This window comes from Bufo bufo, unplaced genomic scaffold, assembly GCF_905171765.1.
Source record: "Bufo bufo unplaced genomic scaffold, aBufBuf1.1, whole genome shotgun sequence".
Lineage (NCBI taxonomy): Eukaryota > Metazoa > Chordata > Amphibia > Anura > Bufonidae > Bufo > Bufo bufo.
In genome coordinates, this window is record NW_024400105.1 from 255,062 (window position 1) to 282,692 (window position 27,631).

General features: G+C 44.2%; 12 non-coding genes and 2 pseudogenes across 12 annotated transcripts; all 14 read right to left on the reverse strand.

Moving 5' to 3' along the window:
• Nucleotides 1-760: 760 nt before the first annotated feature.
• On the reverse strand, nucleotides 761-951 carry LOC120983484. The gene has a single exon (XR_005775061.1). It is a non-coding gene; the product is annotated as a U2 spliceosomal RNA (small nuclear RNA).
• Nucleotides 952-1,983: 1,032 nt separating this feature from the next.
• LOC120983486 lies at nucleotides 1,984-2,174 on the reverse strand. Its single transcript, XR_005775063.1, has one exon. It is a non-coding gene; the product is annotated as a U2 spliceosomal RNA (small nuclear RNA).
• Nucleotides 2,175-3,206: 1,032 nt separating this feature from the next.
• Nucleotides 3,207-3,397, reverse strand: LOC120983487. The gene has a single exon (XR_005775064.1). It is a non-coding gene; the product is annotated as a U2 spliceosomal RNA (small nuclear RNA).
• A 1,031-nt stretch (nucleotides 3,398-4,428) lies between these two features.
• Nucleotides 4,429-4,619, reverse strand: LOC120983488. Its single transcript, XR_005775065.1, has one exon. It is a non-coding gene; the product is annotated as a U2 spliceosomal RNA (small nuclear RNA).
• A 1,032-nt stretch (nucleotides 4,620-5,651) lies between these two features.
• Nucleotides 5,652-5,842, reverse strand: LOC120983489. Its single transcript, XR_005775066.1, has one exon. It is a non-coding gene; the product is annotated as a U2 spliceosomal RNA (small nuclear RNA).
• A 1,032-nt stretch (nucleotides 5,843-6,874) lies between these two features.
• Nucleotides 6,875-7,065, reverse strand: LOC120983490. The gene has a single exon (XR_005775067.1). It is a non-coding gene; the product is annotated as a U2 spliceosomal RNA (small nuclear RNA).
• Nucleotides 7,066-8,098: 1,033 nt separating this feature from the next.
• LOC120983539 lies at nucleotides 8,099-8,281 on the reverse strand. The gene has a single exon (XR_005775114.1). It is a non-coding gene; the product is annotated as a U2 spliceosomal RNA (small nuclear RNA).
• Nucleotides 8,282-14,889: 6,608 nt separating this feature from the next.
• LOC120983491 lies at nucleotides 14,890-15,080 on the reverse strand. The gene has a single exon (XR_005775068.1). It is a non-coding gene; the product is annotated as a U2 spliceosomal RNA (small nuclear RNA).
• A 1,033-nt stretch (nucleotides 15,081-16,113) lies between these two features.
• LOC120983492 lies at nucleotides 16,114-16,304 on the reverse strand. The gene has a single exon (XR_005775069.1). It is a non-coding gene; the product is annotated as a U2 spliceosomal RNA (small nuclear RNA).
• A 1,032-nt stretch (nucleotides 16,305-17,336) lies between these two features.
• On the reverse strand, nucleotides 17,337-17,527 carry LOC120983494. The gene has a single exon (XR_005775070.1). It is a non-coding gene; the product is annotated as a U2 spliceosomal RNA (small nuclear RNA).
• A 1,032-nt stretch (nucleotides 17,528-18,559) lies between these two features.
• Nucleotides 18,560-18,750, reverse strand: LOC120983495. Its single transcript, XR_005775071.1, has one exon. It is a non-coding gene; the product is annotated as a U2 spliceosomal RNA (small nuclear RNA).
• A 1,031-nt stretch (nucleotides 18,751-19,781) lies between these two features.
• On the reverse strand, nucleotides 19,782-19,962 carry LOC120983559 (annotated as a pseudogene).
• Nucleotides 19,963-21,450: 1,488 nt separating this feature from the next.
• LOC120983574 lies at nucleotides 21,451-21,593 on the reverse strand (annotated as a pseudogene).
• A 1,032-nt stretch (nucleotides 21,594-22,625) lies between these two features.
• On the reverse strand, nucleotides 22,626-22,808 carry LOC120983540. The gene has a single exon (XR_005775115.1). It is a non-coding gene; the product is annotated as a U2 spliceosomal RNA (small nuclear RNA).
• Nucleotides 22,809-27,631: the final 4,823 nt, after the last annotated feature.

Below are 27,631 nucleotides of genomic sequence, written 5' to 3' on the forward strand. Positions count from 1 at the left end.
GAAAGCATGATAGGAATAGTAGTGAGTGAAAGGAAAAAAAAAAAAAAAAAAAAAAAGGATAACCATTGTTGATTGTGATGTCACGGCACCATTGTTGAGTGTTCCATCAGGGCCCTTGTGATGTCATCCAATAGCTGACCTTACTTGACCTCTTTGACCTCTTGACCTGACAAGGCTCTTGTGACACGCGCAGTGTTCCGTCCATTGAACAGACAAGGTAGGTCCAGCTGCATAGGAAGTGCTGGGCTACTTTTTAGCCACTAAGTAATCCAGTTCAAAAGATCCACAAGAGGGAGACACAGGCAAACTTTACTCATTTATTGAAGCACTGCAAAAGCTAAATGGTTACATCCAGCCAACTTGATACAAAAAAGGGTCAATTGCCTGCCAGAGACGACTCAGCAACCCTCCGAGGTGTGCACAACAGGCCCAAATCAAACGTGGAGGAGGGGAGGTCCAAACAATTCATTCAGGTGATAAGCCAATTAACCAATCATCAGTCTTAATTGGATCCAGGGTGTGTGTGACGACACTGGGGCTGAATGGGTTGCTTGGTGCTGGAAACAACCGACAGCTGATGCAATTAGGAGATTGACAGACTAGATGCAGGTATTATATGCAAAAAGCAACACTGCACTGACTGGGCAGACAGAGGAGAAGCTGAAGGAGGCACGACACACACAACTTTCCACTTGCTTGGCTGGAAGGATGATGCTTGCAATCCATTTCAATTTCATTCTGTTTTTTCATACTGGATTAGAAGGGGTGCACCGGTCCTGGAGGTACTGCAATACCAGGTCAATGCGTGGAGTGGACAGAGCAAGCTCTTTTTCCATCTCCCTGTTCGAAAAATCCATTTAATATATGGTCCCCAGATAGGGGACGTATCAGATATTAAACTGATAAGAACAGATACTACACTTGATCTTAGCCAAAAGGCCGAGAAGCGATAACCTGAAAAGGGTTCGCAGTACAGGCCGATGGTCCCCAATGCAGAGCACTAATGAAGGCAATAGACTACTGTCCCCAGCCCAATACACAGTCCGGGAGGCTTCTTTCTCTCACAAACCGGGGAAAACGTTCACGCGCGTCCTACGCACAGAAGTCACACCAGCATGCTTCTTTTCGTGTTTGCTATCTGCATAGCTCCGCCCACACGCGACTTTTGGACACGCCTTTTCTTCGCACGAAATTCCTGGTGCGGTGCCAAAGCACGCCAAGCAGAAAGCATGATAGGAATAGTAGTGAGTGAAAGGAAAAAAAAAAAAAAAAAAAAAAAGGATAACCATTGTTGATTGTGATGTCACGGCACCATTGTTGAGTGTTCCATCAGGGCCCTTGTGATGTCATCCAATAGCTGACCTTACTTGACCTCTTTGACCTCTTGACCTGACAAGGCTCTTGTGACACGCGCAGTGTTCCGTCCATTGAACAGACAAGGTAGGTCCAGCTGCATAGGAAGTGCTGGGCTACTTTTTAGCCACTAAGTAATCCAGTTCAAAAGATCCACAAGAGGGAGACACAGGCAAACTTTACTCATTTATTGAAGCACTGCAAAAGCTAAATGGTTACATCCAGCCAACTTGATACAAAAAAGGGTCAATTGCCTGCCAGAGACGACTCAGCAACCCTCCGAGGTGTGCACAACAGGCCCAAATCAAACGTGGAGGAGGGGAGGTCCAAACAATTCATTCAGGTGATAAGCCAATTAACCAATCATCAGTCTTAATTGGATCCAGGGTGTGTGTGACGACACTGGGGCTGAATGGGTTGCTTGGTGCTGGAAACAACCGACAGCTGATGCAATTAGGAGATTGACAGACTAGATGCAGGTATTATATGCAAAAAGCAACACTGCACTGACTGGGCAGACAGAGGAGAAGCTGAAGGAGGCACGACACACACAACTTTCCACTTGCTTGGCTGGAAGGATGATGCTTGCAATCCATTTCAATTTCATTCTGTTTTTTCATACTGGATTAGAAGGGGTGCACCGGTCCTGGAGGTACTGCAATACCAGGTCAATGCGTGGAGTGGACAGAGCAAGCTCTTTTTCCATCTCCCTGTTCGAAAAATCCATTTAATATATGGTCCCCAGATAGGGGACGTATCAGATATTAAACTGATAAGAACAGATACTACACTTGATCTTAGCCAAAAGGCCGAGAAGCGATAACCTGAAAAGGGTTCGCAGTACAGGCCGATGGTCCCCAATGCAGAGCACTAATGAAGGCAATAGACTACTGTCCCCAGCCCAATACACAGTCCGGGAGGCTTCTTTCTCTCACAAACCGGGGAAAACGTTCACGCGCGTCCTACGCACAGAAGTCACACCAGCATGCTTCTTTTCGTGTTTGCTATCTGCATAGCTCCGCCCACACGCGACTTTTGGACACGCCTTTTCTTCGCACGAAATTCCTGGTGCGGTGCCAAAGCACGCCAAGCAGAAAGCATGATAGGAATAGTAGTGAGTGAAAGGAAAAAAAAAAAAAAAAAAAAAAAGGATAACCATTGTTGATTGTGATGTCACGGCACCATTGTTGAGTGTTCCATCAGGGCCCTTGTGATGTCATCCAATAGCTGACCTTACTTGACCTCTTTGACCTCTTGACCTGACAAGGCTCTTGTGACACGCGCAGTGTTCCGTCCATTGAACAGACAAGGTAGGTCCAGCTGCATAGGAAGTGCTGGGCTACTTTTTAGCCACTAAGTAATCCAGTTCAAAAGATCCACAAGAGGGAGACACAGGCAAACTTTACTCATTTATTGAAGCACTGCAAAAGCTAAATGGTTACATCCAGCCAACTTGATACAAAAAAGGGTCAATTGCCTGCCAGAGACGACTCAGCAACCCTCCGAGGTGTGCACAACAGGCCCAAATCAAACGTGGAGGAGGGGAGGTCCAAACAATTCATTCAGGTGATAAGCCAATTAACCAATCATCAGTCTTAATTGGATCCAGGGTGTGTGTGACGACACTGGGGCTGAATGGGTTGCTTGGTGCTGGAAACAACCGACAGCTGATGCAATTAGGAGATTGACAGACTAGATGCAGGTATTATATGCAAAAAGCAACACTGCACTGACTGGGCAGACAGAGGAGAAGCTGAAGGAGGCACGACACACACAACTTTCCACTTGCTTGGCTGGAAGGATGATGCTTGCAATCCATTTCAATTTCATTCTGTTTTTTCATACTGGATTAGAAGGGGTGCACCGGTCCTGGAGGTACTGCAATACCAGGTCAATGCGTGGAGTGGACAGAGCAAGCTCTTTTTCCATCTCCCTGTTCGAAAAATCCATTTAATATATGGTCCCCAGATAGGGGACGTATCAGATATTAAACTGATAAGAACAGATACTACACTTGATCTTAGCCAAAAGGCCGAGAAGCGATAACCTGAAAAGGGTTCGCAGTACAGGCCGATGGTCCCCAATGCAGAGCACTAATGAAGGCAATAGACTACTGTCCCCAGCCCAATACACAGTCCGGGAGGCTTCTTTCTCTCACAAACCGGGGAAAACGTTCACGCGCGTCCTACGCACAGAAGTCACACCAGCATGCTTCTTTTCGTGTTTGCTATCTGCATAGCTCCGCCCACACGCGACTTTTGGACACGCCTTTTCTTCGCACGAAATTCCTGGTGCGGTGCCAAAGCACGCCAAGCAGAAAGCATGATAGGAATAGTAGTGAGTGAAAGGAAAAAAAAAAAAAAAAAAAAAAGGATAACCATTGTTGATTGTGATGTCACGGCACCATTGTTGAGTGTTCCATCAGGGCCCTTGTGATGTCATCCAATAGCTGACCTTACTTGACCTCTTTGACCTCTTGACCTGACAAGGCTCTTGTGACACGCGCAGTGTTCCGTCCATTGAACAGACAAGGTAGGTCCAGCTGCATAGGAAGTGCTGGGCTACTTTTTAGCCACTAAGTAATCCAGTTCAAAAGATCCACAAGAGGGAGACACAGGCAAACTTTACTCATTTATTGAAGCACTGCAAAAGCTAAATGGTTACATCCAGCCAACTTGATACAAAAAAGGGTCAATTGCCTGCCAGAGACGACTCAGCAACCCTCCGAGGTGTGCACAACAGGCCCAAATCAAACGTGGAGGAGGGGAGGTCCAAACAATTCATTCAGGTGATAAGCCAATTAACCAATCATCAGTCTTAATTGGATCCAGGGTGTGTGTGACGACACTGGGGCTGAATGGGTTGCTTGGTGCTGGAAACAACCGACAGCTGATGCAATTAGGAGATTGACAGACTAGATGCAGGTATTATATGCAAAAAGCAACACTGCACTGACTGGGCAGACAGAGGAGAAGCTGAAGGAGGCACGACACACACAACTTTCCACTTGCTTGGCTGGAAGGATGATGCTTGCAATCCATTTCAATTTCATTCTGTTTTTTCATACTGGATTAGAAGGGGTGCACCGGTCCTGGAGGTACTGCAATACCAGGTCAATGCGTGGAGTGGACAGAGCAAGCTCTTTTTCCATCTCCCTGTTCGAAAAATCCATTTAATATATGGTCCCCAGATAGGGGACGTATCAGATATTAAACTGATAAGAACAGATACTACACTTGATCTTAGCCAAAAGGCCGAGAAGCGATAACCTGAAAAGGGTTCGCAGTACAGGCCGATGGTCCCCAATGCAGAGCACTAATGAAGGCAATAGACTACTGTCCCCAGCCCAATACACAGTCCGGGAGGCTTCTTTCTCTCACAAACCGGGGAAAACGTTCACGCGCGTCCTACGCACAGAAGTCACACCAGCATGCTTCTTTTCGTGTTTGCTATCTGCATAGCTCCGCCCACACGCGACTTTTGGACACGCCTTTTCTTCGCACGAAATTCCTGGTGCGGTGCCAAAGCACGCCAAGCAGAAAGCATGATAGGAATAGTAGTGAGTGAAAGGAAAAAAAAAAAAAAAAAAAAAAAGGATAACCATTGTTGATTGTGATGTCACGGCACCATTGTTGAGTGTTCCATCAGGGCCCTTGTGATGTCATCCAATAGCTGACCTTACTTGACCTCTTTGACCTCTTGACCTGACAAGGCTCTTGTGACACGCGCAGTGTTCCGTCCATTGAACAGACAAGGTAGGTCCAGCTGCATAGGAAGTGCTGGGCTACTTTTTAGCCACTAAGTAATCCAGTTCAAAAGATCCACAAGAGGGAGACACAGGCAAACTTTACTCATTTATTGAAGCACTGCAAAAGCTAAATGGTTACATCCAGCCAACTTGATACAAAAAAGGGTCAATTGCCTGCCAGAGACGACTCAGCAACCCTCCGAGGTGTGCACAACAGGCCCAAATCAAACGTGGAGGAGGGGAGGTCCAAACAATTCATTCAGGTGATAAGCCAATTAACCAATCATCAGTCTTAATTGGATCCAGGGTGTGTGTGACGACACTGGGGCTGAATGGGTTGCTTGGTGCTGGAAACAACCGACAGCTGATGCAATTAGGAGATTGACAGACTAGATGCAGGTATTATATGCAAAAAGCAACACTGCACTGACTGGGCAGACAGAGGAGAAGCTGAAGGAGGCACGACACACACAACTTTCCACTTGCTTGGCTGGAAGGATGATGCTTGCAATCCATTTCAATTTCATTCTGTTTTTTCATACTGGATTAGAAGGGGTGCACCGGTCCTGGAGGTACTGCAATACCAGGTCAATGCGTGGAGTGGACAGAGCAAGCTCTTTTTCCATCTCCCTGTTCGAAAAATCCATTTAATATATGGTCCCCAGATAGGGGACGTATCAGATATTAAACTGATAAGAACAGATACTACACTTGATCTTAGCCAAAAGGCCGAGAAGCGATAACCTGAAAAGGGTTCGCAGTACAGGCCGATGGTCCCCAATGCAGAGCACTAATGAAGGCAATAGACTACTGTCCCCAGCCCAATACACAGTCCGGGAGGCTTCTTTCTCTCACAAACCGGGGAAAACGTTCACGCGCGTCCTACGCACAGAAGTCACACCAGCATGCTTCTTTTCGTGTTTGCTATCTGCATAGCTCCGCCCACACGCGACTTTTGGACACGCCTTTTCTTCGCACGAAATTCCTGGTGCGGTGCCAAAGCACGCCAAGCAGAAAGCATGATAGGAATAGTAGTGAGTGAAAGGAAAAAAAAAAAAAAAAAAAAAAAGGATAACCATTGTTGATTGTGATGTCACGGCACCATTGTTGAGTGTTCCATCAGGGCCCTTGTGATGTCATCCAATAGCTGACCTTACTTGACCTCTTTGACCTCTTGACCTGACAAGGCTCTTGTGACACGCGCAGTGTTCCGTCCATTGAACAGACAAGGTAGGTCCAGCTGCATAGGAAGTGCTGGGCTACTTTTTAGCCACTAAGTAATCCAGTTCAAAAGATCCACAAGAGGGAGACACAGGCAAACTTTACTCATTTATTGAAGCACTGCAAAAGCTAAATGGTTACATCCAGCCAACTTGATACAAAAAAGGGTCAATTGCCTGCCAGAGACGACTCAGCAACCCTCCGAGGTGTGCACAACAGGCCCAAATCAAACGTGGAGGAGGGGAGGTCCAAACAATTCATTCAGGTGATAAGCCAATTAACCAATCATCAGTCTTAATTGGATCCAGGGTGTGTGTGACGACACTGGGGCTGAATGGGTTGCTTGGTGCTGGAAACAACCGACAGCTGATGCAATTAGGAGATTGACAGACTAGATGCAGGTATTATATGCAAAAAGCAACACTGCACTGACTGGGCAGACAGAGGAGAAGCTGAAGGAGGCACGACACACACAACTTTCCACTTGCTTGGCTGGAAGGATGATGCTTGCAATCCATTTCAATTTCATTCTGTTTTTTCATACTGGATTAGAAGGGGTGCACCGGTCCTGGAGGTACTGCAATACCAGGTCAATGCGTGGAGTGGACAGAGCAAGCTCTTTTTCCATCTCCCTGTTCGAAAAATCCATTTAATATATGGTCCCCAGATAGGGGACGTATCAGATATTAAACTGATAAGAACAGATACTACACTTGATCTTAGCCAAAAGGCCGAGAAGCGATAACCTGAAAAGGGTTCGCAGTACAGGCCGATGGTCCCCAATGCAGAGCACTAATGAAGGCAATAGACTACTGTCCCCAGCCCAATACACAGTCCGGGAGGCTTCTTTCTCTCACAAACCGGGGAAAACGTTCACGCGCGTCCTACGCACAGAAGTCACACCAGCATGCTTCTTTTCGTGTTTGCTATCTGCATAGCTCCGCCCACACGCGACTTTTGGACACGCCTTTTCTTCGCACGAAATTCCTGGTGCGGTGCCAAAGCACGCCAAGCAGAAAGCATGATAGGAATAGTAGTGAGTGAAAGGAAAAAAAAAAAAAAAAAAAAAAAAGGATAACCATTGTTGATTGTGATGTCACGGCACCATTGTTGAGTGTTCCATCAGGGCCCTTGTGATGTCATCCAATAGCTGACCTTACTTGACCTCTTTGACCTCTTGACCTGACAAGGCTCTTGTGACACGCGCAGTGTTCCGTCCATTGAACAGACAAGGTAGGTCCAGCTGCATAGGAAGTGCTGGGCTACTTTTTAGCCACTAAGTAATCCAGTTCAAAAGATCCACAAGAGGGAGACACAGGCAAACTTTACTCATTTATTGAAGCACTGCAAAAGCTAAATGGTTACATCCAGCCAACTTGATACAAAAAAGGGTCAATTGCCTGCCAGAGACGACTCAGCAACCCTCCGAGGTGTGCACAACAGGCCCAAATCAAACGTGGAGGAGGGGAGGTCCAAACAATTCATTCAGGTGATAAGCCAATTAACCAATCATCAGTCTTAATTGGATCCAGGGTGTGTGTGACGACACTGGGGCTGAATGGGTTGCTTGGTGCTGGAAACAACCGACAGCTGATGCAATTAGGAGATTGACAGACTAGATGCAGGTATTATATGCAAAAAGCAACACTGCACTGACTGGGCAGACAGAGGAGAAGCTGAAGGAGGCACGACACACACAACTTTCCACTTGCTTGGCTGGAAGGATGATGCTTGCAATCCATTTCAATTTCATTCTGTTTTTTCATACTGGATTAGAAGGGGTGCACCGGTCCTGGAGGTACTGCAATACCAGGTCAATGCGTGGAGTGGACAGAGCAAGCTCTTTTTCCATCTCCCTGTTCGAAAAATCCATTTAATATATGGTCCCCAGATAGGGGACGTATCAGATATTAAACTGATAAGAACAGATAAGGTTTCAACATAACTTTATTAAAGTATAAGTTTTGACAAAAGAAACAGGGGTATAATAAAAACATAAATATTATATTACATTAAGACAATGGTAAAGAATATAAGTTATAATACAATTGTGTTCCAGGCTGCTAAACACCATAAAGAATTGGCTTCTTTTATGCCCATATTTTTCTTATCTCTTAAGAAATAAATATATAATTCACTCAAAGCCATTTTCATACAGTTTCTTACATCAATGTCATCACGCTTAAATATTAAAATATTTCTAGTCTTCCAAATGGCATTTTTAAAACAGTTAATAATCATCCAGCAAACTCTTTGTTGCTTGGGTGTAGGGCAAGTAAAAAGTCCATATAAAACGTATTCGTGATTAAAATCTTTAAGACCACATATCCATTTAAAAAGAAGGCCCGCTCTCTTCCAAATCTCCTGAGCGTAGTGACAGTTCCAGAACAAGTGCAGCACCGTCTCATCATCTCCACATCTGTCTCTTGGACATCTGGCTCTCGCCACCAGCCCTCGCCTATATTGAAACTCACGGGTAGGGAGGCACTGGTGGGCGATTGCCCAGGACAGATCCTTGTGGATATTTGCTAGAAACTTCCCGTATACGTTCCGCCACACTTTTTTGGATCTATCCTGCGAGAAATTGGAAACTGTCACTACCTCCTCATTCTTTCGACACAGTTTTGACACTTTTCTCTGGTCCCCCAAAATGTCAGGCTCCAATTCTTGGAGGCGTAGGAGTCTGACCGTTTTTTCTAGGACCGCATAATGTTTAGGGGGACACAGAAGAACAGGAGCATTTAGAGAGGGACGGTACCATCTTTTAAAAACCATGCCCGTTGCATATTTTAAAAAATAACTAAAAATGCCATTAGATTTAAACATCTTAAAACAGAAACAGAAATATTTAATATAAAAGAAGTTAAAAAGGTTGGGAACATCTTTACCGCCATTGACTCTACTTTTATACATACTTTCACGCTTTAATTTTTCCATTGATGAACCCCATAAAAATTTAAAACAGATACGAGTTACTCTTTTAATATATAGATTTGAGGGGGGAAAAACCATTGCTATGTAAAGTAAAATAGGAATTAAAACCATTTTTATTATTAAAATTTTCCCCTCCATTGTAAGATTCCTCATGTTCCACATTAAAACCTTTTTCTCTATTTTATTAATTGCAATGTCCCAATTACAAACTCCATTATTAGCCTGATTAAAAATAACCCCTAAAATTTTTATTTGGTCTTGTTGCATTTGGATTCCAGATGTTATTGAAGAATCCCAATCCCCTATATAAAAACAGTCACATTTATTTACATTTAGTTTAAAACCTGAAGCTTCACAGAAAAAGGTGGTGTTCATTAGGGTACGTCTTAATGTCGGGGAGCTTGGACATAACACTGTAACATCATCCATGTAACTTAAAACCTTCAATTGATTACCCCCTCCCCCGGGGATTGGTACCCCCTTCACCATCTTATCTCGTCTTAACGTGGCTAGAAGGGGCTCTATTGCACAAATGAATAAAAAGGGGGATAGGGGGCACCCCTGTTTTACCCCTGATAAAAGAGGGACACCTTTTGTTAAAAAACCATTAACGGAAATGTGACTAAAGCAAGAACTATATAAAAGTTTAATTTTGTTTATTATAAAATCAGGCAAACATAATTTTTTTAAAACTATAAAAAGATATTCATGGGACACTCTGTCAAAGGCTTTTTCGAAGTCAAGTGATAAAATGGCAAGGGTCTGATTTCTGTCTTTAAAATACCAAATTACATCTCTTAAAATATTTAAAGCTTCAGCAATTGATCTACCAGGTACCCCACAAACCTGATTAGGATGTATTATTTTATCAATAAAAGGTTTAAGACGTACTGCTAAAAGTTTGGCTAAAATTTTATAATCTACGTTTAAAAGTGTAATGGGTCTCCAATTTTTTAACTGGCTTTTGTCCCCTTTTTTAAATAGCAAAGAAACTATCCCTTTCCTCCAGGACTGTGGCAGTTCTTTAACAGTGAAAGTTTCTTTGTATAATAAAAACATGTCACTTTTTAAAATTTCCCAAAAAGCTAGATAAAATTCTATGGGGAGCCCATCCTCACCCGGCGTTTTCCCGTTAGAAAAACTTTTAAAAGCAAATAAAAGCTCCTCTATGGTAAGATCACGGGATAAAACTTCTTGGTCTAAAATATCTAACTTAAAATCAAGGGAATTAATAACATCATTTAAAAAGGACATGTCAATAGATTTTTTATTAAAAAGAAATTGGTAAAAATTAAAAGTTGATTTTAGCATTCCATTTACTGTGGTTTCCCCTTCTAAATTTAAAATTACCTCACGCCTTTTATTTATTTTTTTAAAAAAGAAACGGGAACACTTTTCATCTTCTTCTAGGTATTTTACACGAGAGTTAAAAATTATTTGTTTACCTTTGTCCTCGATACATTTTTTTATTTCTGCTTTTAAATTAACCATATCTAGGTCTACCTCCATACCAATTTCTTTTAATTTAAACAAAACATTAAGACGTTTGTTAAGAACATTATACCATTGTTTCTTTTCCTTTGCTTTCTTCCTACCTGCTTTAATAAAAAATAATTTAATTTTAGGCTTTATGCCCTCCCACCAGTGCAGCACCGATTCATGGGAATTTCTTTCTTGCTGCCAGCACTGGTAGGTCCGCACAAATTCCGCCTTAATTTCAGGGTTTTCTAATAGCAAAACATTCAGCTTCCAATAACCTTTGTTTACCTTTTGTTCGTCCTCCGTCTCTAGCTGTGTCGATAAAAGCTTGTGATCTGAGAAAACATTGTCAACAAGTTCACATTTCAGGGGAGAAAAGTTATTGGAAGCAAACATAAAATCGATTCTGGAGTTCACTCTCCCATTGGACCAAGTGGCACCTGGGTCCGCCGGCAAGAGCGACCTCCAGCAATCCTTTAAGTTAAAATCCTCAATAAAATTTTTAAGCAGGTAGGAAGTGCGGTCCTTCCTGTTCCCATCACCCCCTTGCCTGGTTTCACCTTCACGAATACAATTAAAATCACCTCCTACCAGCAAGGGGGCGGAACCTGTACAAAACAATGGTAAAATGTTAAAAAGCTCCGCCCTCTCCTGTTTATCAGGAGGGGCGTATACATTTAAAACACGACATAAAAGACCCTTAAAACGTAAATGTATTAAAATTGCTCTGCCTGGTAAAATTTCGATCACAGATTGTATTTGTATAAAATTACCACGACACAGCACGCCAACACCAACAGATCTATTATTATTTGCCCCGGACCACACTGAAGGGCCCAGCTTCCAGTCTTTTTTAATATCGTTATACTCCATTCGATTTGGTATTCCGCATTCTTGTAATAGGCAAATATCAAAGTCCAAAGTCTCTAGGAAAGAAAATAAAGCCGCCCTGCGCACAGGACTCTTTAATGACCTCACATTCAGTGAGGAAATTTTTATAGACAAAGATGACATAAATATCAGGGAGAGTCAGTTTCTAGCTCAGAAGATGCTGCCTCCTCAATTTCTTGGGAGCAGGAGATACCAGGATCCGGACAAACAGAAAAAATGCTTTGGTCAGTCTCAGAGATGTGCTGCGATCCAATTTCTTTTCTAACCTCATCTTCTTTTGAGCTACGGGGTTTGGCTTTTCTCTGTGATCCATATCCTTCTTCCTCTCTTGTCCTTTTCGCCGTATGGGAGGTATCCATCGCATCGCCCACCGCTCTCTTCGTCTCTGGTTCAACGTTGTCATCTTGGACCTCTTTCTTCGTCTTTCCACTCGGCCTCTGCGGAATTCCCGTGTCTCTCCGTCTGTCTTTTACCGGAGTCCCCTCTACCACCGTCGTAGAGGGACTTGCCTCCGGATATCTCTCTGAATGCTGCCGCTCAGCATCAGAGGCCCTCCGCATCAGGCCTGGCTTAAATGGGGTCGCAGGGCCCGTCTGGGAAATCTCCGAGCTTTCCGCACCTTGGCCTTTCTTTGCCCTGCCCTGTACTCGTGCTGCACCAGGGCTAGGCTCGGGGCCACTCCACAAGCTTTCGGCTTGCGAAATAATGTCTTGGGAACACTCCTCTCTCGCCTTCAAAGAGTGTTTTCTGTCAAACTTTTTGACTTTCCCAGTCTGGCTGCTGGGGTTTCCCATCGGGCTCACCCCAGTCTTGCTTACTTTGTCCAGATTGTCTTTGGCCGAATCCTCTGTAAGGGTTACAGAGGATCGCCTACTCTTTCCCTGGTCCGGGTCGGCCAGGGGTCTTGCGGCCCTTGCAGAGCTAGTACAGCCCTGTTTAGACTCTCTGTTGGAATTATAGCCAGCCTCTACTTTCTCCCCCATCGGGCCGCCCGGTGGGGCTTTAGAGGACCCTGGCTCGGTTTCACCAGCCACCTTCGGTTCAGGTCCCGGGGCATTACCAACAGCACCCATATCTGTTATGGGCTGCTGCCTTGGCCCCGGCCTGGGTGTCTTTTGCCCGGTCACCACCACGGATGCTTTATACGTACGGGCTTTAAGAGGGCAGTCTTTATACTTGTGACCATTTTCGCCACATAGGTCACAGGCGTTGCAACTTGAGGCCACATGTCCCTCACTACCGCATCTGTTGCAACGTTTTACCCCTGAATCGCAGTTTTCTCTTGTATGCCCGAATCTTTGGCAGTTTCTGCAAAATGAGGGCATTTGGGAGTACAGGAGATAACCCCTGTTCCTCCCAATGGCAAAATTCGATGGCGGGTGAGAGAGACCCCCAATGCCTGCAGGGTCCTTCTCAAATTTCACAAAGTATTTCCTTTTGCCATTCCAAAAATTTTCCGAGTTTTTAACTTCATGTGAGAAGTGAACTTCTCGACAATACCGCCTGAGGAATAGAGTAACATCTTCCTCTGGTACAAATGGATTGTACATACATACAACCAAATGTACCGACTCCTCACCGTAGAGGAGCCCAAAATGGAGACCGTCAAGACGGTCATCGGCCTGGTCCGCAACCTGCAATGCTGCATAGATGTTATCACAACATGCTTTCGTGCAGAAGGTGATGGTATATAGGCCCTTATATTCCTGGTCTCGTAGACACAGGATGTCCTCCCTTCTGACCTGAAAAACACCGTTCAGGATTTCGGCCACAATATATCGTAGCGTCTTTCGATCCCGGAATTTTTCCGCCACCTCAATCCGGATGGACTGATGTATATGGGTTTCCCCATCCGCAAAGTCAAAGGAGAACGGCATCTCCACACGCCAAGGCCTAATCCCGACCCCGAAACCAAAAAAGGACACACACCCAGCGAGATGAGTCTCCAATCCAGTCCGGGGACGGGGACCTCAGATGTCCAAACGCCCAGATGAACACGCTCCAAAAAATAATAAATAAAGAACGCTCCCAGCGATAAATATCACTGATGAGCGCGATCGCCTCCCGTTGCCTGGGGACTAAGCCTATCCCCTATAGCAGCAAGGGGGCGCAACACGGGCTATAAACCCGTGCCGTCCCCCAAGGCCGAGGAATCGGGTACCCCAGGCACCTTCTGACCAAGACCCAATGTATCCCTACACTTGATCTTAGCCAAAAGGCCGAGAAGCGATAACCTGAAAAGGGTTCGCAGTACAGGCCGATGGTCCCCAATGCAGAGCACTAATGAAGGCAATAGACTACTGTCCCCAGCCCAATACACAGTCCGGGAGGCTTCTTTCTCTCACAAACCGGGGAAAACGTTCACGCGCGTCCTACGCACAGAAGTCACACCAGCATGCTTCTTTTCGTGTTTGCTATCTGCATAGCTCCGCCCACACGCGACTTTTGGACACGCCTTTTCTTCGCACGAAATTCCTGGTGCGGTGCCAAAGCACGCCAAGCAGAAAGCATGATAGGAATAGTAGTGAGTGAAAGGAAAAAAAAAAAAAAAAAAAAAAAGGATAACCATTGTTGATTGTGATGTCACGGCACCATTGTTGAGTGTTCCATCAGGGCCCTTGTGATGTCATCCAATAGCTGACCTTACTTGACCTCTTTGACCTCTTGACCTGACAAGGCTCTTGTGACACGCGCAGTGTTCCGTCCATTGAACAGACAAGGTAGGTCCAGCTGCATAGGAAGTGCTGGGCTACTTTTTAGCCACTAAGTAATCCAGTTCAAAAGATCCACAAGAGGGAGACACAGGCAAACTTTACTCATTTATTGAAGCACTGCAAAAGCTAAATGGTTACATCCAGCCAACTTGATACAAAAAAGGGTCAATTGCCTGCCAGAGACGACTCAGCAACCCTCCGAGGTGTGCACAACAGGCCCAAATCAAACGTGGAGGAGGGGAGGTCCAAACAATTCATTCAGGTGATAAGCCAATTAACCAATCATCAGTCTTAATTGGATCCAGGGTGTGTGTGACGACACTGGGGCTGAATGGGTTGCTTGGTGCTGGAAACAACCGACAGCTGATGCAATTAGGAGATTGACAGACTAGATGCAGGTATTATATGCAAAAAGCAACACTGCACTGACTGGGCAGACAGAGGAGAAGCTGAAGGAGGCACGACACACACAACTTTCCACTTGCTTGGCTGGAAGGATGATGCTTGCAATCCATTTCAATTTCATTCTGTTTTTTCATACTGGATTAGAAGGGGTGCACCGGTCCTGGAGGTACTGCAATACCAGGTCAATGCGTGGAGTGGACAGAGCAAGCTCTTTTTCCATCTCCCTGTTCGAAAAATCCATTTAATATATGGTCCCCAGATAGGGGACGTATCAGATATTAAACTGATAAGAACAGATACTACACTTGATCTTAGCCAAAAGGCCGAGAAGCGATAACCTGAAAAGGGTTCGCAGTACAGGCCGATGGTCCCCAATGCAGAGCACTAATGAAGGCAATAGACTACTGTCCCCAGCCCAATACACAGTCCGGGAGGCTTCTTTCTCTCACAAACCGGGGAAAACGTTCACGCGCGTCCTACGCACAGAAGTCACACCAGCATGCTTCTTTTCGTGTTTGCTATCTGCATAGCTCCGCCCACACGCGACTTTTGGACACGCCTTTTCTTCGCACGAAATTCCTGGTGCGGTGCCAAAGCACGCCAAGCAGAAAGCATGATAGGAATAGTAGTGAGTGAAAGGAAAAAAAAAAAAAAAAAAAAAAAAGGATAACCATTGTTGATTGTGATGTCACGGCACCATTGTTGAGTGTTCCATCAGGGCCCTTGTGATGTCATCCAATAGCTGACCTTACTTGACCTCTTTGACCTCTTGACCTGACAAGGCTCTTGTGACACGCGCAGTGTTCCGTCCATTGAACAGACAAGGTAGGTCCAGCTGCATAGGAAGTGCTGGGCTACTTTTTAGCCACTAAGTAATCCAGTTCAAAAGATCCACAAGAGGGAGACACAGGCAAACTTTACTCATTTATTGAAGCACTGCAAAAGCTAAATGGTTACATCCAGCCAACTTGATACAAAAAAGGGTCAATTGCCTGCCAGAGACGACTCAGCAACCCTCCGAGGTGTGCACAACAGGCCCAAATCAAACGTGGAGGAGGGGAGGTCCAAACAATTCATTCAGGTGATAAGCCAATTAACCAATCATCAGTCTTAATTGGATCCAGGGTGTGTGTGACGACACTGGGGCTGAATGGGTTGCTTGGTGCTGGAAACAACCGACAGCTGATGCAATTAGGAGATTGACAGACTAGATGCAGGTATTATATGCAAAAAGCAACACTGCACTGACTGGGCAGACAGAGGAGAAGCTGAAGGAGGCACGACACACACAACTTTCCACTTGCTTGGCTGGAAGGATGATGCTTGCAATCCATTTCAATTTCATTCTGTTTTTTCATACTGGATTAGAAGGGGTGCACCGGTCCTGGAGGTACTGCAATACCAGGTCAATGCGTGGAGTGGACAGAGCAAGCTCTTTTTCCATCTCCCTGTTCGAAAAATCCATTTAATATATGGTCCCCAGATAGGGGACGTATCAGATATTAAACTGATAAGAACAGATACTACACTTGATCTTAGCCAAAAGGCCGAGAAGCGATAACCTGAAAAGGGTTCGCAGTACAGGCCGATGGTCCCCAATGCAGAGCACTAATGAAGGCAATAGACTACTGTCCCCAGCCCAATACACAGTCCGGGAGGCTTCTTTCTCTCACAAACCGGGGAAAACGTTCACGCGCGTCCTACGCACAGAAGTCACACCAGCATGCTTCTTTTCGTGTTTGCTATCTGCATAGCTCCGCCCACACGCGACTTTTGGACACGCCTTTTCTTCGCACGAAATTCCTGGTGCGGTGCCAAAGCACGCCAAGCAGAAAGCATGATAGGAATAGTAGTGAGTGAAAGGAAAAAAAAAAAAAAAAAAAAAAAGGATAACCATTGTTGATTGTGATGTCACGGCACCATTGTTGAGTGTTCCATCAGGGCCCTTGTGATGTCATCCAATAGCTGACCTTACTTGACCTCTTTGACCTCTTGACCTGACAAGGCTCTTGTGACACGCGCAGTGTTCCGTCCATTGAACAGACAAGGTAGGTCCAGCTGCATAGGAAGTGCTGGGCTACTTTTTAGCCACTAAGTAATCCAGTTCAAAAGATCCACAAGAGGGAGACACAGGCAAACTTTACTCATTTATTGAAGCACTGCAAAAGCTAAATGGTTACATCCAGCCAACTTGATACAAAAAAGGGTCAATTGCCTGCCAGAGACGACTCAGCAACCCTCCGAGGTGTGCACAACAGGCCCAAATCAAACGTGGAGGAGGGGAGGTCCAAACAATTCATTCAGGTGATAAGCCAATTAACCAATCATCAGTCTTAATTGGATCCAGGGTGTGTGTGACGACACTGGGGCTGAATGGGTTGCTTGGTGCTGGAAACAACCGACAGCTGATGCAATTAGGAGATTGACAGACTAGATGCAGGTATTATATGCAAAAAGCAACACTGCACTGACTGGGCAGACAGAGGAGAAGCTGAAGGAGGCACGACACACACAACTTTCCACTTGCTTGGCTGGAAGGATGATGCTTGCAATCCATTTCAATTTCATTCTGTTTTTTCATACTGGATTAGAAGGGGTGCACCGGTCCTGGAGGTACTGCAATACCAGGTCAATGCGTGGAGTGGACAGAGCAAGCTCTTTTTCCATCTCCCTGTTCGAAAAATCCATTTAATATATGGTCCCCAGATAGGGGACGTATCAGATATTAAACTGATAAGAACAGATACTACACTTGATCTTAGCCAAAAGGCCGAGAAGCGATAACCTGAAAAGGGTTCGCAGTACAGGCCGATGGTCCCCAATGCAGAGCACTAATGAAGGCAATAGACTACTGTCCCCAGCCCAATACACAGTCCGGGAGGCTTCTTTCTCTCACAAACCGGGGAAAACGTTCACGCGCGTCCTACGCACAGAAGTCACACCAGCATGCTTCTTTTCGTGTTTGCTATCTGCATAGCTCCGCCCACACGCGACTTTTGGACACGCCTTTTCTTCGCACGAAATTCCTGGTGCGGTGCCAAAGCACGCCAAGCAGAAAGCATGATAGGAATAGTAGTGAGTGAAAGGAAAAAAAAAAAAAAAAAAAAAAAGGATAACCATTGTTGATTGTGATGTCACGGCACCATTGTTGAGTGTTCCATCAGGGCCCTTGTGATGTCATCCAATAGCTGACCTTACTTGACCTCTTTGACCTCTTGACCTGACAAGGCTCTTGTGACACGCGCAGTGTTCCGTCCATTGAACAGACAAGGTAGGTCCAGCTGCATAGGAAGTGCTGGGCTACTTTTTAGCCACTAAGTAATCCAGTTCAAAAGATCCACAAGAGGGAGACACAGGCAAACTTTACTCATTTATTGAAGCACTGCAAAAGCTAAATGGTTACATCCAGCCAACTTGATACAAAAAAGGGTCAATTGCCTGCCAGAGACGACTCAGCAACCCTCCGAGGTGTGCACAACAGGCCCAAATCAAACGTGGAGGAGGGGAGGTCCAAACAATTCATTCAGGTGATAAGCCAATTAACCAATCATCAGTCTTAATTGGATCCAGGGTGTGTGTGACGACACTGGGGCTGAATGGGTTGCTTGGTGCTGGAAACAACCGACAGCTGATGCAATTAGGAGATTGACAGACTAGATGCAGGTATTATATGCAAAAAGCAACACTGCACTGACTGGGCAGACAGAGGAGAAGCTGAAGGAGGCACGACACACACAACTTTCCACTTGCTTGGCTGGAAGGATGATGCTTGCAATCCATTTCAATTTCATTCTGTTTTTTCATACTGGATTAGAAGGGGTGCACCGGTCCTGGAGGTACTGCAATACCAGGTCAATGCGTGGAGTGGACAGAGCAAGCTCTTTTTCCATCTCCCTGTTCGAAAAATCCATTTAATATATGGTCCCCAGATAGGGGACGTATCAGATATTAAACTGATAAGAACAGATACTACACTTGATCTTAGCCAAAAGGCCGAGAAGCGATAACCTGAAAAGGGTTCGCAGTACAGGCCGATGGTCCCCAATGCAGAGCACTAATGAAGGCAATAGACTACTGTCCCCAGCCCAATACACAGTCCGGGAGGCTTCTTTCTCTCACAAACCGGGGAAAACGTTCACGCGCGTCCTACGCACAGAAGTCACACCAGCATGCTTCTTTTCGTGTTTGCTATCTGCATAGCTCCGCCCACACGCGACTTTTGGACACGCCTTTTCTTCGCACGAAATTCCTGGTGCGGTGCCAAAGCACGCCAAGCAGAAAGCATGATAGGAATAGTAGTGAGTGAAAGAAAAAAAAAAAAAAAAAAAAAAAGGATAACCATTGTTGATTGTGATGTCACGGCACCATTGTTGAGTGTTCCATCAGGGCCCTTGTGATGTCATCCAATAGCTGACCTTACTTGACCTCTTTGACCTCTTGACCTGACAAGGCTCTTGTGACACGCGCAGTGTTCCGTCCATTGAACAGACAAGGTAGGTCCAGCTGCATAGGAAGTGCTGGGCTACTTTTTAGCCACTAAGTAATCCAGTTCAAAAGATCCACAAGAGGGAGACACAGGCAAACTTTACTCATTTATTGAAGCACTGCAAAAGCTAAATGGTTACATCCAGCCAACTTGATACAAAAAAGGGTCAATTGCCTGCCAGAGACGACTCAGCAACCCTCCGAGGTGTGCACAACAGGCCCAAATCAAACGTGGAGGAGGGGAGGTCCAAACAATTCATTCAGGTGATAAGCCAATTAACCAATCATCAGTCTTAATTGGATCCAGGGTGTGTGTGACGACACTGGGGCTGAATGGGTTGCTTGGTGCTGGAAACAACCGACAGCTGATGCAATTAGGAGATTGACAGACTAGATGCAGGTATTATATGCAAAAAGCAACACTGCACTGACTGGGCAGACAGAGGAGAAGCTGAAGGAGGCACGACACACACAACTTTCCACTTGCTTGGCTGGAAGGATGATGCTTGCAATCCATTTCAATTTCATTCTGTTTTTTCATACTGGATTAGAAGGGGTGCACCGGTCCTGGAGGTACTGCAATACCAGGTCAATGCGTGGAGTGGACAGAGCAAGCTCTTTTTCCATCTCCCTGTTCGAAAAATCCATTTAATATATGGTCCCCAGATAGGGGACGTATCAGATATTAAACTGATAAGAACAGATTTTTTTTTTTTTTTTTTCTTAATCCATTCAGAATGGTCAGTATCGATATCAGTAAGGATACTCAGAGTACTATAACGTAAACTTAGCCATTCATCCTCATGGTCATTTTCCATTTTATTTCAGAAACAAAAAATCAAAGAACAAAGATACAAAGAAAACACAAAACACACATTGTATCCCATTACCAACCATAACCCGCTTTCTGCATACTTGCAATCAGAGAATCTTGGATGTCTATATAATCATTATCTGATAGTTCCACCATCCTCTCCAAACCTCTTATAATCCCCTCCTCAACTTTATATCTTATACAAAACGTATGTGGATCATTCTCATAGGTTTCCAACACTCTTCTCCGACTTTTATCCATCTGCACTTGATTATATCTAGTATTTAACGCTAGCATCCTTGCTCTAATATCTTCTGATAACACCAAAAGTGATACTTCTTCCATCACCTCTTCTTTACTGACTTTCACCTCCTCCACCTTTTTTTCTTTCTTTTTGACTGCTTCCACTTGCTGGCTCTGACCAGCTTGAGGTACTTGCTCTGCTTTCCTTTTCTGATTTCCCTTCTGGGTCTCTGTTAATACATCCCCCATTTGCATAATCTCCGCCTCCAAAACATCAGGACTTTTACCTTCCGAAGAAAGGTCTGCATCTTGTCTTTCATCTTTCTTCTTTTTGGGACAATTACGCATCTCATGTCCACACTCATGACAAAAAAAACACAATTTTGGATTCGCACATTTTTCAGCTTTATGCCCTCCTCTTCCACATGAACTACATAGCTCCTCTTTGCAACTTTCTTTTAGATGACCATATAATTTGCATCGTCTACAGAAATCTGGCATTCCATTATAGTACAAATCACCGGTTATTTTGCCTATCTTGAATCTTGCATCTGGTAAATAAAACTTATCTTTTCCAAAAACATCCTTCCTCAAGGATACCCTATACCTCCATTTAGAAGTCCAAAATCCGAACTGATTAAAGATTTTCCCCAATGGAACCACTTTATAACAATACTCCTGCAGGAAGCTTTCTATTTTACTTTCATCCACATATGGAGAGTACATTTTCACGATCATTATTTTCACATTACTAGGAAAGTGAGAAAAAATCTTCATTCCAGCAAACTTTACCTCTGACTTGATTTCCTCCCATCTCCAAAGAAAATTCGTAAGTAAATCTTCACTCTGAAAAACAATATCATAAGTCCCCCTTTTAGGGTAGTCCATCAAAGCAAGTACCTCATTCCTCTGTAATCGCATATCCTCCAATAAGAACTTCACGATAAAAGCAAGGTTTTTTCCTCCACGTTCTTTCTCATCCACGATAAGTCGAGCTGCATTCCGCACTTTAGCGAAATCCGGAACCGTCTCCGAGTAGTCTTGCTCCAGAACTGGAGTCTCCATTGCATCCGCCATGAGTGCCAAACCCGAACCTCAACCACTCACTAGGAATGGCCAGGTGATCGCTCCTCGTTGCCCCGGGACTAAGCCGTCCCCCCAATAGCAGCACAGGCTCGGACTGCAGCTATAAACTACAGCCCTCACCTGAGGCCGAGGGTCCGGGTACCCGGGGCACCTCTGGCCAAGACCAAGGCAGCACCTCTCGATACTACACTTGATCTTAGCCAAAAGGCCGAGAAGCGATAACCTGAAAAGGGTTCGCAGTACAGGCCGATGGTCCCCAATGCAGAGCACTAATGAAGGCAATAGACTACTGTCCCCAGCCCAATACACAGTCCGGGAGGCTTCTTTCTCTCACAAACCGGGGAAAACGTTCACGCGCGTCCTACGCACAGAAGTCACACCAGCATGCTTCTTTTCGTGTTTGCTATCTGCATAGCTCCGCCCACACGCGACTTTTGGACACGCCTTTTCTTCGCACGAAATTCCTGGTGCGGTGCCAAAGCACGCCAAGCAGAAAGCATGATAGGAATAGTAGTGAGTGAAAGGAAAAAAAAAAAAAAAAAAAAAAAGGATAACCATTGTTGATTGTGATGTCACGGCACCATTGTTGAGTGTTCCATCAGGGCCCTTGTGATGTCATCCAATAGCTGACCTTACTTGACCTCTTTGACCTCTTGACCTGACAAGGCTCTTGTGACACGCGCAGTGTTCCGTCCATTGAACAGACAAGGTAGGTCCAGCTGCATAGGAAGTGCTGGGCTACTTTTTAGCCACTAAGTAATCCAGTTCAAAAGATCCACAAGAGGGAGACACAGGCAAACTTTACTCATTTATTGAAGCACTGCAAAAGCTAAATGGTTACATCCAGCCAACTTGATACAAAAAAGGGTCAATTGCCTGCCAGAGACGACTCAGCAACCCTCCGAGGTGTGCACAACAGGCCCAAATCAAACGTGGAGGAGGGGAGGTCCAAACAATTCATTCAGGTGATAAGCCAATTAACCAATCATCAGTCTTAATTGGATCCAGGGTGTGTGTGACGACACTGGGGCTGAATGGGTTGCTTGGTGCTGGAAACAACCGACAGCTGATGCAATTAGGAGATTGACAGACTAGATGCAGGTATTATATGCAAAAAGCAACACTGCACTGACTGGGCAGACAGAGGAGAAGCTGAAGGAGGCACGACACACACAACTTTCCACTTGCTTGGCTGGAAGGATGATGCTTGCAATCCATTTCAATTTCATTCTGTTTTTTCATACTGGATTAGAAGGGGTGCACCGGTCCTGGAGGTACTGCAATACCAGGTCAATGCGTGGAGTGGACAGAGCAAGCTCTTTTTCCATCTCCCTGTTCGAAAAATCCATTTAATATATGGTCCCCAGATAGGGGACGTATCAGATATTAAACTGATAAGAACAGATAAGGTTTCAACATAACTTTATTAAAGTATAAGTTTTGACAAAAGAAACAGGGGTATAATAAAAACATAAATATTATATTACATTAAGACAATGGTAAAGAATATAAGTTATAATACAATTGTGTTCCAGGCTGCTAAACACCATAAAGAATTGGCTTCTTTTATGCCCATATTTTTCTTATCTCTTAAGAAATAAATATATAATTCACTCAAAGCCATTTTCATACAGTTTCTTACATCAATGTCATCACGCTTAAATATTAAAATATTTCTAGTCTTCCAAATGGCATTTTTAAAACAGTTAATAATCATCCAGCAAACTCTTTGTTGCTTGGGTGTAGGGCAAGTAAAAAGTCCATATAAAACGTATTCGTGATTAAAATCTTTAAGACCACATATCCATTTAAAAAGAAGGCCCGCTCTCTTCCAAATCTCCTGAGCGTAGTGACAGTTCCAGAACAAGTGCAGCACCGTCTCATCATCTCCACATCTGTCTCTTGGACATCTGGCTCTCGCCACCAGCCCTCGCCTATATTGAAACTCACGGGTAGGGAGGCACTGGTGGGCGATTGCCCAGGACAGATCCTTGTGGATATTTGCTAGAAACTTCCCGTATACGTTCCGCCACACTTTTTTGGATCTATCCTGCGAGAAATTGGAAACTGTCACTACCTCCTCATTCTTTCGACACAGTTTTGACACTTTTCTCTGGTCCCCCAAAATGTCAGGCTCCAATTCTTGGAGGCGTAGGAGTCTGACCGTTTTTTCTAGGACCGCATAATGTTTAGGGGGACACAGAAGAACAGGAGCATTTAGAGAGGGACGGTACCATCTTTTAAAAACCATGCCCGTTGCATATTTTAAAAAATAACTAAAAATGCCATTAGATTTAAACATCTTAAAACAGAAACAGAAATATTTAATATAAAAGAAGTTAAAAAGGTTGGGAACATCTTTACCGCCATTGACTCTACTTTTATACATACTTTCACGCTTTAATTTTTCCATTGATGAACCCCATAAAAATTTAAAACAGATACGAGTTACTCTTTTAATATATAGATTTGAGGGGGGAAAAACCATTGCTATGTAAAGTAAAATAGGAATTAAAACCATTTTTATTATTAAAATTTTCCCCTCCATTGTAAGATTCCTCATGTTCCACATAAAAACCTTTTTCTCTATTTTATTAATTGCAATGTCCCAATTACAAACTCCATTATTAGCCTGATTAAAAATAACCCCTAAAATTTTTATTTGGTCTTGTTGCATTTGGATTCCAGATGTTATTGAAGAATCCCAATCCCCTATATAAAAACAGTCACATTTATTTACATTTAGTTTAAAACCTGAAGCTTCACAGAAAAAGGTGGTGTTCATTAGGGTACGTCTTAATGTCGGGGAGCTTGGACATAACACTGTAACATCATCCATGTAACTTAAAACCTTCAATTGATTACCCCCTCCCCCGGGGATTGGTACCCCCTTCACCATCTTATCTCGTCTTAACGTGGCTAGAAGGGGCTCTATTGCACAAATGAATAAAAAGGGGGATAGGGGGCACCCCTGTTTTACCCCTGATAAAAGAGGGACACCTTTTGTTAAAAAACCATTAACGGAAATGTGACTAAAGCAAGAACTATATAAAAGTTTAATTTTGTTTATTATAAAATCAGGCAAACATAATTTTTTTAAAACTATAAAAAGATATTCATGGGACACTCTGTCAAAGGCTTTTTCGAAGTCAAGTGATAAAATGGCAAGGGTCTGATTTCTGTCTTTAAAATACCAAATTACATCTCTTAAAATATTTAAAGCTTCAGCAATTGATCTACCAGGTACCCCACAAACCTGATTAGGATGTATTATTTTATCAATAAAAGGTTTAAGACGTACTGCTAAAAGTTTGGCTAAAATTTTATAATCTACGTTTAAAAGTGTAATGGGTCTCCAATTTTTTAACTGGCTTTTGTCCCCTTTTTTAAATAGCAAAGAAACTATCCCTTTCCTCCAGGACTGTGGCAGTTCTTTAACAGTGAAAGTTTCTTTGTATAATAAAAACATGTCACTTTTTAAAATTTCCCAAAAAGCTAGATAAAATTCTATGGGGAGCCCATCCTCACCCGGCGTTTTCCCGTTAGAAAAACTTTTAAAAGCAAATAAAAGCTCCTCTATGGTAAGATCACGGGATAAAACTTCTTGGTCTAAAATATCTAACTTAAAATCAAGGGAATTAATAACATCATTTAAAAAGGACATGTCAATAGATTTTTTATTAAAAAGAAATTGGTAAAAATTAAAAGTTGATTTTAGCATTCCATTTACTGTGGTTTCCCCTTCTAAATTTAAAATTACCTCACGCCTTTTATTTATTTTTTTAAAAAAGAAACGGGAACACTTTTCATCTTCTTCTAGGTATTTTACACGAGAGTTAAAAATTATTTGTTTACCTTTGTCCTCGATACATTTTTTTATTTCTGCTTTTAAATTAACCATATCTAGGTCTACCTCCATACCAATTTCTTTTAATTTAAACAAAACATTAAGACGTTTGTTAAGAACATTATACCATTGTTTCTTTTCCTTTGCTTTCTTCCTACCTGCTTTAATAAAAAATAATTTAATTTTAGGCTTTATGCCCTCCCACCAGTGCAGCACCGATTCATGGGAATTTCTTTCTTGCTGCCAGCACTGGTAGGTCCGCACAAATTCCGCCTTAATTTCAGGGTTTTCTAATAGCAAAACATTCAGCTTCCAATAACCTTTGTTTACCTTTTGTTCGTCCTCCGTCTCTAGCTGTGTCGATAAAAGCTTGTGATCTGAGAAAACATTGTCAACAAGTTCACATTTCAGGGGAGAAAAGTTATTGGAAGCAAACATAAAATCGATTCTGGAGTTCACTCTCCCATTGGACCAAGTGGCACCTGGGTCCGCCGGCAAGAGCGACCTCCAGCAATCCTTTAAGTTAAAATCCTCAATAAAATTTTTAAGCAGGTAGGAAGTGCGGTCCTTCCTGTTCCCATCACCCCCTTGCCTGGTTTCACCTTCACGAATACAATTAAAATCACCTCCTACCAGCAAGGGGGCGGAACCTGTACAAAACAATGGTAAAATGTTAAAAAGCTCCGCCCTCTCCTGTTTATCAGGAGGGGCGTATACATTTAAAACACGACATAAAAGACCCTTAAAACGTAAATGTATTAAAATTGCTCTGCCTGGTAAAATTTCGATCACAGATTGTATTTGTATAAAATTACCACGACACAGCACGCCAACACCAACAGATCTATTATTATTTGCCCCGGACCACACTGAAGGGCCCAGCTTCCAGTCTTTTTTAATATCGTTATACTCCATTCGATTTGGTATTCCGCATTCTTGTAATAGGCAAATATCAAAGTCCAAAGTCTCTAGGAAAGAAAATAAAGCCGCCCTGCGCACAGGACTCTTTAATGACCTCACATTCAGTGAGGAAATTTTTATAGACAAAGATGACATAAATATCAGGGAGAGTCAGTTTCTAGCTCAGAAGATGCTGCCTCCTCAATTTCTTGGGAGCAGGAGATACCAGGATCCGGACAAACAGAAAAAATGCTTTGGTCAGTCTCAGAGATGTGCTGCGATCCAATTTCTTTTCTAACCTCATCTTCTTTTGAGCTACGGGGTTTGGCTTTTCTCTGTGATCCATATCCTTCTTCCTCTCTTGTCCTTTTCGCCGTATGGGAGGTATCCATCGCATCGCCCACCGCTCTCTTCGTCTCTGGTTCAACGTTGTCATCTTGGACCTCTTTCTTCGTCTTTCCACTCGGCCTCTGCGGAATTCCCGTGTCTCTCCGTCTGTCTTTTACCGGAGTCCCCTCTACCACCGTCGTAGAGGGACTTGCCTCCGGATATCTCTCTGAATGCTGCCGCTCAGCATCAGAGGCCCTCCGCATCAGGCCTGGCTTAAATGGGGTCGCAGGGCCCGTCTGGGAAATCTCCGAGCTTTCCGCACCTTGGCCTTTCTTTGCCCTGCCCTGTACTCGTGCTGCACCAGGGCTAGGCTCGGGGCCACTCCACAAGCTTTCGGCTTGCGAAATAATGTCTTGGGAACACTCCTCTCTCGCCTTCAAAGAGTGTTTTCTGTCAAACTTTTTGACTTTCCCAGTCTGGCTGCTGGGGTTTCCCATCGGGCTCACCCCAGTCTTGCTTACTTTGTCCAGATTGTCTTTGGCCGAATCCTCTGTAAGGGTTACAGAGGATCGCCTACTCTTTCCCTGGTCCGGGTCGGCCAGGGGTCTTGCGGCCCTTGCAGAGCTAGTACAGCCCTGTTTAGACTCTCTGTTGGAATTATAGCCAGCCTCTACTTTCTCCCCCATCGGGCCGCCCGGTGGGGCTTTAGAGGACCCTGGCTCGGTTTCACCAGCCACCTTCGGTTCAGGTCCCGGGGCATTACCAACAGCACCCATATCTGTTATGGGCTGCTGCCTTGGCCCCGGCCTGGGTGTCTTTTGCCCGGTCACCACCACGGATGCTTTATACGTACGGGCTTTAAGAGGGCAGTCTTTATACTTGTGACCATTTTCGCCACATAGGTCACAGGCGTTGCAACTTGAGGCCACATGTCCCTCACTACCGCATCTGTTGCAACGTTTTACCCCTGAATCGCAGTTTTCTCTTGTATGCCCGAATCTTTGGCAGTTTCTGCAAAATGAGGGCATTTGGGAGTACAGGAGATAACCCCTGTTCCTCCCAATGGCAAAATTCGATGGCGGGTGAGAGAGACCCCCAATGCCTGCAGGGTCCTTCTCAAATTTCACAAAGTATTTCCTTTTGCCATTCCAAAAATTTTCCGAGTTTTTAACTTCATGTGA